The sequence below is a fragment of the Lytechinus variegatus genome, chromosome 5, assembly GCF_018143015.1.
Source record: "Lytechinus variegatus isolate NC3 chromosome 5, Lvar_3.0, whole genome shotgun sequence".
Classification (NCBI taxonomy): Eukaryota; Metazoa; Echinodermata; class Echinoidea; order Temnopleuroida; family Toxopneustidae; genus Lytechinus; species Lytechinus variegatus.
This window is the reverse complement of record NC_054744.1, coordinates 34819933-34832067: the sequence shown is the minus strand read 5'-3', so window position 1 is coordinate 34832067 and position 12135 is coordinate 34819933.

Genomic DNA, 12135 nt, shown 5'->3' with positions numbered 1-12135 from the left:
GTAATGTATCTTTTCAAAAATTTGCTACAAAAACGTCACCAAGAACCCAAAGTTTACTTGGACAGCGGAATCTTGAATGATTTCACGTCAAGAGCAGCTAGCGCAAGGATGTAGATCAAAGGCGGAAATGGTTACTGCCCAGTTTTAGACGAGTCCATTTCCTTCCTCTCATCCACACCCATTCACAACTGAAATTAAATAAAACAAAAAAGGGCCCCGTCTTACAAAGAGTTGCGATTGCTCCGATCAAGTGCAACTATGGAAAGCCAGCAACATCAACATCTAAAATGCATGTTGGTTCAAAATATTTTCTAGATATATGCTGTATATTCATGAGACAAAATGGTCATAGACCAACTTGTGATTTGGTGAAGTGATTGTTGCACTAAAACTCTATTGGACCAGATTGTTATTAGACAAAATGTTGATGAATGGAATGGCATGAAACTAAGTAAAGTAGACTATGATGAGTGGACGAGTCGGCAACAGACAATTGGCAATACACCATTCAGAGACTACTTTCCTCAAGCGAAGGGTTTGCCCGCAAACTGGGACGAATGGAGAGGGGGGGGGGGGGAGGACATGAGTTCAACGACACTTGAAGAGTATACATAATAGTACACCCACTTAATGAACTCTTTACACCAAACCGGATTTAACGCTCATCATAATCATGATACTGTTAACCACAAAAAAAGAAATACAGGAATGCATTTATTACTTACCCTCTCTTATAATTTCAGTTTAAGATTATATTTAATACATTGGTGGGTTTTATTTATAAGGGATATTTTCAGAAGAATTATTGCAGATCGATAATGATGGCCCACATTTTTTTTTACATAACAAGTACCTGGTATGCCTTGCTATTTGTAAGAAAAAAGAACTATTAGAAGCTCCAATGATACCTTCAAAAATACTTCTAAAGGTATACATGTAAAGCCTATAGCAGCCTCTATTGGTAGGATTACAACTTGTTTTCTAAAAGGGTTATACGATTAATTGTGAAACACTTGCAAAATATTTCTTAAACGCAACATGCCAATTTCAAAACAAAAACTATATTAGAAATGTAATGTTAACCTCTGAAATATATGTTGATTCATCAGAGAAAGTCAATTTAAACATACAATAATTTGTTAAGTTTGTCAACCGGCCTAATAAATTTATTAAAAGATAATGCCTACTATTGTGTTATATTCTGATTTTCTTCTTTTTGTCTTCTTTCCTTTTTGCAAATTTATCATTTGAATGACACCTTCTGAAATATTGAACAGAAACCAAGAATTAAAAAAAACATCTGTGAGTATGAGCAAGCAACTCTAAAGAATTTATTCCTCAAAACAATGCAATTAACTAAAAACAATATAAGTTTAATATTTGTAGACCCTAAATGAAATGAATAAAAATTAAAAAATGAATAATACAAATATGAATACAAATAAATAATGGCGATGTTTTAATCCTTAAAAGAGTTCGAGCAGTAACACCCTTAAAATGTACATAAATGCAGCACATAGATCTGCAATCATTGTGTGATGTACTGTTTGTGGAAAGGAGTATTATTTTAGGACACTTGTTAGTTCTGCTTCCCTATGCTCCAGTTAATAATGCCCCTGAGATGTTTACTCTACATGAGATTGCAAGAAAGACCCAGTGGCACCCTCCTCCTAACAGCTTTTATGCGTGACCTATTTTCGCAATATGCTTCTATTCGTATTGTACAGAGCTCTCCAAATGTGCAATGATGATTCGTCTCCTTGCATTCGTCACCATTCCTGGTGTGTGTGCACGTAGGCCAACATGTATCGTTAAATGTGAATATTCTGTCAAATGTAAGGGTAAATCAGTAGTATAGAGTGGAATATTGAATATGATGCAGCATAATTTTCTCTGAAACGAAAGGAATCTTGTAGATCATGGAATATGAATGGTCTTTTTGCCCATGTAAAAGACAGATAATGAATTTTTGAAGCTTCAGTGTGCTACACTATCAAAGGATAGGCTCCTAATATTACAAGAAAGTAAAATTGAAAAATCAAGATTCCACAAAAAAAAACCCCAGGAGATGATATGATAGGAAACATTCATTATCTGAATAAGTCAAGAGCTGAAATTTATAATGCTACAGACTGAAGTGTCCACAGAGTTAATACAAAAGAATAATGACAGAGCTATGTTCATTACGTCATCACAATCAAACTGATGGCAAAGCCTTTGAAGTTTGAATGCGACTATGAGGATAGCATCAACTATCGCCCTGCAAACCCTTTGAAGTTTGAATAAGACTATGAGGATGGTATCAGCTATCGCCCTCTCATCCGTCATTGATAGAGAGGGAGAGAGAGCGAGATGTATAATTATTGGCCGGAAATTAGAACGCGAGTCCTTAAATCAATAAAACACCAGTGCCTCTCCTACAGGCCGGATGCTTTGAAAAGGCAGCATCCATGTTCAGGGTTATTATCATTATGAAACCAACCAGGTTATTATTGGCTAAAGATATCTCTGAGGTTTTAAAAGAGTATCCAACTTTTGAAGATGTCTTCTTTTCCACTTTTAACCTTTTTTTGCTTTATTATATGTTATAGTGGAAGGGTGAAACACAAAGAGATAATCAAGATTCACAATTGTAAATTTTAAATTTTCAAATGTGGTCTGAAACAGATAAAGTTTTGCTTAATCGAACAATACAATATTGATTGCATCTTATATATTACACATGGCACTGCAATGTTTATGTTATCAAACTATATTGTTGAAGAAATCTATCAAATCATAAGAAAACAAAACAACAATCAGTAGTTCTAAACTCTTTCTAGTGACTGGTACTTACTGTAGCCTCACAAATTATAAACAGATGCCAACATCATGATTGAGTTTTAAGAAATAAATACATTTAATTTCTCACTTTCCCAACATTACAACCTGTACTTTGTCATAATATTAAATCTATTGCAAATCCAATGGCTTCAACAAAGTGAAGTTGATGGCAATCTATATAATTGGATAGCTGTTTCCATTTTCTTCAATGACAGCCGAAAAATGGGTGGAGTAAACTCAGTCTTTTCTTGAGTTGAGAGTAGAATAAATGACGTCCATGATTCTCAGGAGAAAATCCATTCAACAAACACCATGGGAACAAAAGAGAGTTATGACTAGAAGCAGGGGAAATTTAAATGAAAGAAATCCATCAACGGGTCGAATTTCAATATTCCATAAATGGGATGAGAAGTGAGATGGGGAGTTGCATGAAAGCGAAAGCTCCACAATAGTCCCATTAGATAGTTGAATAGATGGATCATGTTCAAGGTCATCGTGCACAGCTTATATCAGAGAAATTATGCAGGGAGAGTTGGAGAGGTGGGTTCGAGGGGGGGGGAGGTGGAACAAGCATGATAGGGATAAACATGGCATCTTGGGTTGCCCCTCTCCTATTAAGCTGTGTATTTTAATGAGAGCGAGAAAATATGAACGTGTGTACTGGAGTGCCATTGGTTGACTATTTCAACATGCCTCGATGTAAAATGAGGGGGGGGGGGGGGGTCTTCAGAAAACTTTGCTCTTTGCATGCTAATCAAATTCATTTGCTACTGCTTCTTCACTTTTCAACAATTTTCAAGGTGTCTCAAAAGTATCCAATCAAATGGAGGGCAAGAGGATTGCAGGTAGGAGGAAGGAAAAAGAAAAGGGAGAGGAAGAGGACAAGGAAGAGGGCATGAGGGGGGGGGGGAGGGGAGGAAAGGGGAGAGGAGAAGGAGGAAGGTTAAAGGGGAGATGAAGGGGAGGAGGGAGAGGACCAAGTAGAGGAGAATAGGAAGGAAGGAAAATATGGATAAGAAAAGAAAGGGAAGAGAGAGAAGAGAGAACAGAAGAGGGATGGGAAGAGGGAAAAGAGAAGGAGGGGAGGAGCAGAAAGAGGAAAAAAGAAGGGGAAAGAGGTGTTGTTGATGGATAGGGTAAGAGCATTAAAAACAGAAAGACAAGACAGTTGGTCTATATTCAAATAAATTTAATATCGTTATACTATCTTTGAAGGAAGGTTTTGAAGGTTTGAAGTTTTTTTTTTTTTTACACAGCAGGGGCACGATATAACATTTTTTTTTCTGTTAATTGTAACTTAGTTAGTAAACATAAAAAGCTTGATCCCACTGGTATTCTTTTTCATTGTACAAACCTTTTTAATTTACGAATTGAATTTCATTGATCAAAGATATACTTTCACTATTTATTGCAGGGAACCCATACTAACAAGCTTTGCTTTCCAGTGGGTTCCCTTTTTTCATTTCTGTATATATTTTTGTGTTATGCTTTACATTGTAACTTTTGTTAAATTTGGAATGAAAAAGAATAAATGCAATCAATCAATCAAAAAAAAAAAATTAAGTAAATGATGGGCAAAGATAGCCCAAAAAATGTTAAAGTCCAATTCATACCACTTTTCCCCCCTCCAGAACTGTTCTGATTCACCGCACCATCAAACAAATCTACAGATTAGAAGAAAGAGTGGTCTTTTAACGTTGAAGAATAAGAAGTCATGAATAAATGATGAGGAGAAGAGCGACAGTGTGATCACCAAATGACATCCTTCATATTCTCCAAATCTACATAGAACACTTTGATCCCATTTGATTCTATATGGATGCAGAGGTCAAAAATAAATATGATCAAAATTACTCTGGAAGGCAATTCAACATTCTCCTTTCTATCGGAAAAATGAATACAAAATTAAATAGTGAATGAATAACATAATATGAAAGGGTCCACTTAAATTATAACATGATACCTATGTGCCACACGAAAGTCGAAAAAAGGGGGCTCTCCAACAAAATATTAATCATAAATGGGAGGGGGTGGGGGTCTCCGCAATGGCTCTTGGATCAACGATTGCCCAATGACCACATAAATAATGGGAATCTCCGGAACGTAGCAGATAGAAGCGCTATTGGCAGTGTAAAAGGGCAAAACCACAAATTTGAGGGTCTCTGAAACTGGGAAAAATAGGAATTTCAATGGTTTTCTAAATTGGTAATGCTCTGGAACAGAAATTTAGGCTGAAAATAGGGGTCTTGACAGTGGCACATACGTATCACATATTTATACTAAGTAGCCCCCCCCCCCTCCCTTCTGGGATCCTTACCCTTCAGGCTTTTATCATCATCATCATATAGCATCTGCTTTCTTTATACTGCTGTGCCCCTTCCCACAAATCTTAAAGGTAAAATACAGCAGTTGCAGCAAACAATTATTTCCTGAGAAAGCCTTTTAAATCAAGGTTATTTGGCAAAATATCATACAATGAAATCTAGTACATGAATGTAAAATTAGCTTTGTAAAATCAAATGAAATCTTACAGTGTAGCTCCAAAATGATAATTCTGATGATCAATAACAGATAAAAGCATATGTGGGACAGTCTATTAATATTGCTTCGAAAAGTACCCCTGAAGTTTGATTGAATTCCGTGCTTACTTTGCTCGTATCTCAGCAAATACGCATTTTCTTCCAGAGCTATTTGACACATATTTTTTACATGTATATCTATGCATACAAACACTATGGTGATTATTTCATGAGAGCCTGTTCAAACTCGAGATCATTACCACTACTCGTAATGGCTAAAATTTGAAAACAATATAAAATTCCCGCTCTATTTTTTCTGCTACCCACCCCTTCCTATTTCACACACCGCTTTATTGGTGTTTTCATATTAAAGGTGAAGTGGAGTTACTCTGGAGTAACTCCGGATCGAGTTGATAAGCTTGTACTGCGGACTGACATTACACTCCCTTTCAAACTGGCAAGCTCTGCAGCGGTGTATCCGTAGTTGTTTCCATGGTTTCAAAGCGAGTTCACGCAATACGTGTGGAGGCGCAGAAACTCCCCCATGCGGAAATTAATGAAGTTACACGCGAGATACATGTAGGCGATACCGCACTTCCGGTGCGGACTAACTCATTTGTAACCCTCTTCTCCAAGGGGGCTGAATACTCCGCTTTGAATCCGGATCGAAACAATCCTAGAATTTTCATACTGCCTTCTGAAGAATAGTATTAAACTCCTTCTGGACTCCAGAATAACTCCACTTCGGGCTGTCAGTATGAAAGTGGTATAACCTGGTATAAGTGACCTATTTATATACCAGGGTCACAGATCCTCCCCCTCTGAGCTTCCATTTCAATGACCTCGTTTGAGGTCACAGCCATAGCCTGAGGACACCCAAAACCACTGCTTCTCTGGAGTTGTGCAGTCACCATGAGTGACCTCCCTCCCCCATGGGTTTCAGCTTCTTGCTGTAGTAAACCTTTGCCTACATGTTTACCCAGAGGGGGGCTGCTCTTAACTCTGGAATGCAGGACTGGGAGCTTCCACATTCTAGTCTCGCACTTGCAGACCTTGATGGGAGTTTCAAAAAGAGATTGTAACAGAAGTAGCCTATTCTTTTAACATTCCCAAAATACTTTAATCAGACTTTAATACACTGGAATTTCTAAAAAAATATGTGATTTTAAGATCACGAATGTCAATACAAAATTAAGTAGGATGCAATAATTGATAAAGGAGTCAAGCTTTGCAGGCAGCAGGCATAGGCCTATATCAATAATCAGTAATGTGTAGATAACTCAGCATCAAAGGATCCGTGAACCACCAAAGTTGACCGGATACATGACATACAAAACTCTTCATAGATTTCTCTTCATAATTTGACAAGTTCAGTTTTATCATAGTTTTTTTACATATAATTCCCGACAAACAACAAGTTGCTACATTTTCTAAAGCCTCAAGAAATCTTATTTTCCTATCTCCTGATTTTCTGATACACTTTTGAATGAAATCCAACCCCCAAGGACAGATTAGAGTCCGTTTGTGTATCAGCCATTTATGGCAGCACTAGCTAGCCAGGGGCTTTATATACACTTCTGATAACCAAAGAAATTTGTATATAGTTCAAAGTGCTCTATTTTACTCTTAACACATAATGGCAAAAAGTGAAGGAACCCCCCCCAAAAAAAAAAAGAAAAAAAAATGATAATAGTATTTAAAAAATCCAGTCAAAAACTAATTTCCAAATCCAAAATAACTTTTAGCTCATAGGATGTTTCAAAAATGATCAAATCATTAAAAAAAATGGAAAAAGAAACAAAGATTCATAAATTTGATAGCTACATCTGTAGACCAAATTATATAGAGCTCAGCGCTGGTATTAAATTGAAAGTATTGATTTTGTAAGTGTTCTACTTCATATTCTATATGGCAAAGTAACATGCTTAAACTACTATTCAGATCACAATAAGTTTCTTACTTTGTCAATCCAAAATTAAGCAAAATAGGCTACTTACTACTTGAGCCAAATAACATGCAATTGCAATGTGTAAATCCATTTGTGCGCAGAATGTATTCTATGACTGCGCATGCAGTATCAAAACAGCATGCAAGACTTAAGACTGGTAGACAGCTAACTTTTTAAAGTGAAATAATCCGCATCCCAGAATTTCAATTGAACACCAAAGATAGATGAACAATTTATACTTAAGCAAAATATTGAGTAAAATTCTGGCTCAAGTATTGAAGATTCTTCCATAAAGATTGTTTGATATGATAGGCCTATATTAATGAAAAGAAACATACAGGTTCTGTTAATTACATCTCAAATTTTGTTAGTATCCCATGAATGACACCTCCCCCCCCCAAAAAAAAAAGAGAGAGAGAAGAGAATCTAAAGTATGCTTATAGATAGAAAGATGCTCATATTGTGAACCCAGAAAATCAAAAGTAAAATGAAACATCTTTCTTATATTTGACCTACAGGCCTAAAATCATATTTGCATAGGAAATTCAGCTTTGATACTGTTTCTTGATCACACTTCCATAGGGTTAAATAGTGCCATTGATCTATGCAGGAAATTTATAGTTTAACACAAAAATGGTCAAGAGTAAAGATTTGGCTTTTCATCCAATTGAATATGCTGGGAATATATCCAGACAAAACCAGAAGAAAAAGAAATAAGGAATCACAACTGACACAGAAACTCACCCATTATTAATGCTAAAGAACTGAGCAAGTTGTCCATGTGCAAAATTAAATTTCTTTGTGTGCTGAAGCCACACAGATGACCCTTCAGACTGACCACAAATGGTTGACCTAAATATGCTAGAGGATGTGATACAGTCACTGGTCAGTCTCTGGTCAATCAATGGTCAATAAGAATTGGGTCAGGTGAGGTCAAACCTATCAAATTTCTGACCGCAGCACCTGAATGATGCCCTTGACGAAAGTTGACCTATGAGCTAGAACTTGGTCAACTACAGCTAGGAGGTGCTATTCCTTCTTCAGTCTCTTTCTTTCTTCCTCCCCCTTCTCCTTAAATATCCGGCAGCAATAGGCATTATATCTACTTCCCCTTCTCCTTAAATAACCGGCAGGCCTGTGTACATGTATGGCTCAAGGGGGGGTGGTGATTTTTATTTTCTTCTAGGACTACCTTTACTTTTTAGCACAATTGCTATGTTGTACAGTTTACTTGGTAATTTCAGAAGCTCTTTTTTGCTACTTTTTCATTTTGTATAAAAAAAATATAGTAATGTGCCCCACAGAAAAGCCACCTTGCCCTAAACATTTCAGAATATATTGACGATACTCGATAAATAGTGGAGAATACAATGAACAATGCAGTAATAGTTTCTACTCTAGTTCTCAGTAACAACACTGCACCCAACTGCGTTTCCTTTCACCATTCCAGTGTATTCATAGAACTATGTACACACAAGTCCAAGGTTAAATTGTGCAGTCATCATCATGTACCAGTGTTTTTAATTGAAAAATAACATACCTGCAATTCAGTTCCACATGAATAAGCCGTGTGTAAAGAATCCACTTCCGCTTAGCCGCAACAATGAATGGCCTTTTAATACACAAAGTAATCTGTAAAATTCTATGACCTACATCATCATTTCATACTAGTGAAAACTAATGATCATTTCTAAATATTTTGGCTTCCGTAAAAATTGAAATAATGGCTGCTCATCAAGGCTAACTGATTATTGGGCTCAATTCAATAAAAAATGCAGTTTGGAAATTAATGAAATATCAAATCTTTCCCACACCCTTTTGACCACATTATCACACACCCATATATATGACCTTATGCAAGTCATGAATAATATACGTAAGAAGCGTAAAGCAGTTATTGGTCTGTTCTTAGACTAAAATGTATTTTGATAGAGAGTGGTATGGAGACTGGTGAGCTTTCTACAGCTAGCTCGAGAGATCTGGGAGGTAAACATAAAACGGAATGATTGATTGTGATGGTCATACACGGTCGAAAGGCAATTAGAAGCTCCTCATGAATTTACATGGCACTGCCTTCTTCCAATAGGACTCCTTCCCCCATCAACCAACTACAATAAATGGAGTTATGGAATTAATGATTAACAAACGGGATTACTTGCATGCATTTTCATTTTCTACCATGGGTATACATTACAAGGTAGTATTCAAATCTAACCACTCTTTCAAACAAAGAACTTCAAAATAATTGCTTGATATGATATTTGATCAAAAGCAATACTGTGTTTTTCAAGTTTATGATATTTTTATGATGCCATCCATTGAAAGACAAGGAGCCACTGTATATGATAAGGGATCTAATTCTAATGCGACATTTGTGATTAAAAAAATCTACTATTCCACAGAACAAGGCATCATGCATGCCTTTCCAGACACTTAAAGGGCCTACATGTACGCATCTAGATGGTGTTAATGAAGCCACCGCCTCATATTTAAAAGAATGATCAATTACAAACAAATCTACAACATAACTTAATAATGTTTCATCCTAAATCAAATATAAAGAAACTTGCTCGTTACCCCAATGAATTCTGAATGATTTTGCTAAACACATATTTGCCATAAACTCCAGCCCACGCATATGCAGACTCATACCCAACAGGTTTATACCTAATGGAAAAAAAATGCCTTGAATTCGCCTCTGCCCTGCCCCCCCCAAAAAAAAAAAATGGAGTGATATAAAAAACGATAGAATCTCTGGTTAATAGGATGGACTATCAATAGAATAAAGTTGAATTTATCCCAGGAAAAGCTCTTAGTGATATTAGAGATTACCAACTATTTGCTTCAGGTTTCAATTCTTTTTCAAGTCACTCGTCATCAATTTCATACTATTCATTCGAAAATAGAAATGGCACAATGTATCTCCATTTTTTCTCTCTTTTTGTAGTCAATTTCTTTTTTTCTACCCGCGTGCTCCCCTTGCTATTCAAATAAGCTAATGCACAATCGAGTGCAATGAACTTTCTGAGGACCCTTTTTCCCCCATTTTCTGCTGACGTCAGAAATAGCGCTTCTGAGATATTATTGACATTTCAGAATCCGCGGGAAATCAATATTCCACCTAAGAAGAGAGGAATGTTGTGGGTACAGTACGCGAGCTTTTGTAGGAGAACGCAAAGAATGGTTAATTTGGACAAAATTACAGCAGTCATGCCATTAGATACAAATATCCTGTTATATTACAATTTCCTGAAGTGTACTGATGCAATTGGAAGAACTGGAAATCTAAAGGATTTTGTGACTTATTCAGGAAAATAAAAGAAAGTTTTTGAGGGAAATCTGAATTAAATCAATAGGCCCAATCATTGTTACACTAAATCACATTTAATAGTAATATTTGTCTTAAACTAAGGTGTCAAATTGAAAATTAAGGATAAAAATTAAAATCTACATACATGTAGATAGGTATTTCACATGTAAGAAAGTATTTTGATAATTTCAAAAACCTTTTTTTCCATTCAATTTTACAGGACACCCTATAAATTATAAAATAATTACATTTTGATTGTGTGATAATGATACACAACACGCTGTTGTCAATTGAGTTTTAGTGTTCATTCATATTTTCTTTCTTTTATAAAAGTCTATGAATTCATTAATGTGATAGTTAAGAAATTTACATTATTAGAAATTTGTGATTAAATAATTTACCATTTCAAAACACCTATATATATTATAAAAAGAAAATTCTCAGCTAGAATCATGAACAAACATTGGTGGTCTTCAATTGTATTCATGTATACGCAACCAAATATTTAGCATTATTCCAATTAAAGGATAAGAAAATGTATCTAGTGGACGCTAATAAGCCTCCATTACAAGAACCATCAACAGTATAATAAAAAAATCTTTAACTCGTTAAAAGACTTGGCTACGTATATGTCTTCAAAATATAATAAGATAGGCCCTTCTCAGTAAACGGTCACACTTCACATGTCAGATCTAATTAATTCCCACTCCCTGATTGGTGAAAACAGAGAGATGGAATTAATGAAAGAAAGAAACGGAGCCATCAACATCAAAGCATCATCCAAGGTAGAAAAAAGATGAGTCAAAAAGAGAAGACAAATTTACACTTCATTCGTTCCCTCATTCCAACTTTTCTGCCCTTGGGCTAGCTTGATTAGAATTTCTAACTGCCGTATTTACGTGTGTTGGACGGATTCTTCATTACGCCACTCTTCTCCTCAACAAATTGATTGTCAAAATTGAATTTAGGGTGTTTACCAAAATGTTAATTTCTTGGCCGATAGCGAGCACGCTGGGCAAATTTCTGACTTTCTAGGCGATAAAATCTAATCAATTATGATAACTGGTAGGTGGGTTGGTTATATTTTAAATAAATATTCCAATTATACCGACATGATGAAATGAGGGGGAGAAACTTCTTCTGGATATAAAATCAAGACAAATCAAAAGATCATTTCCATTATTAAATATTGCAAAAGGAGTCTAACAGACATGTACATTAATTGTATAATTGCATTACTTGCCTGGTTTACCATGGGCAGTGCATAGTGACGGTATATTCAATAAAAACAATATAAAATTAAAATAATTCAAGAGTCCCAAGGGGGTATTTCAAATAACAAGCATGGAATATTTCAAACAAATTAGTATATTTACAGCTGATTTAGAATTTCATGACCGGCCTTGACAGGTGAACTCCCCTACAATCTGTTAGACCTACGATTTAAAACAAAAATTTAAAAAGAAATACAAAGTAAAAAATCAAATAAAAGATTGCTCTATTACAAATAAAATTCTTGGTAGAGTAATGGTAAA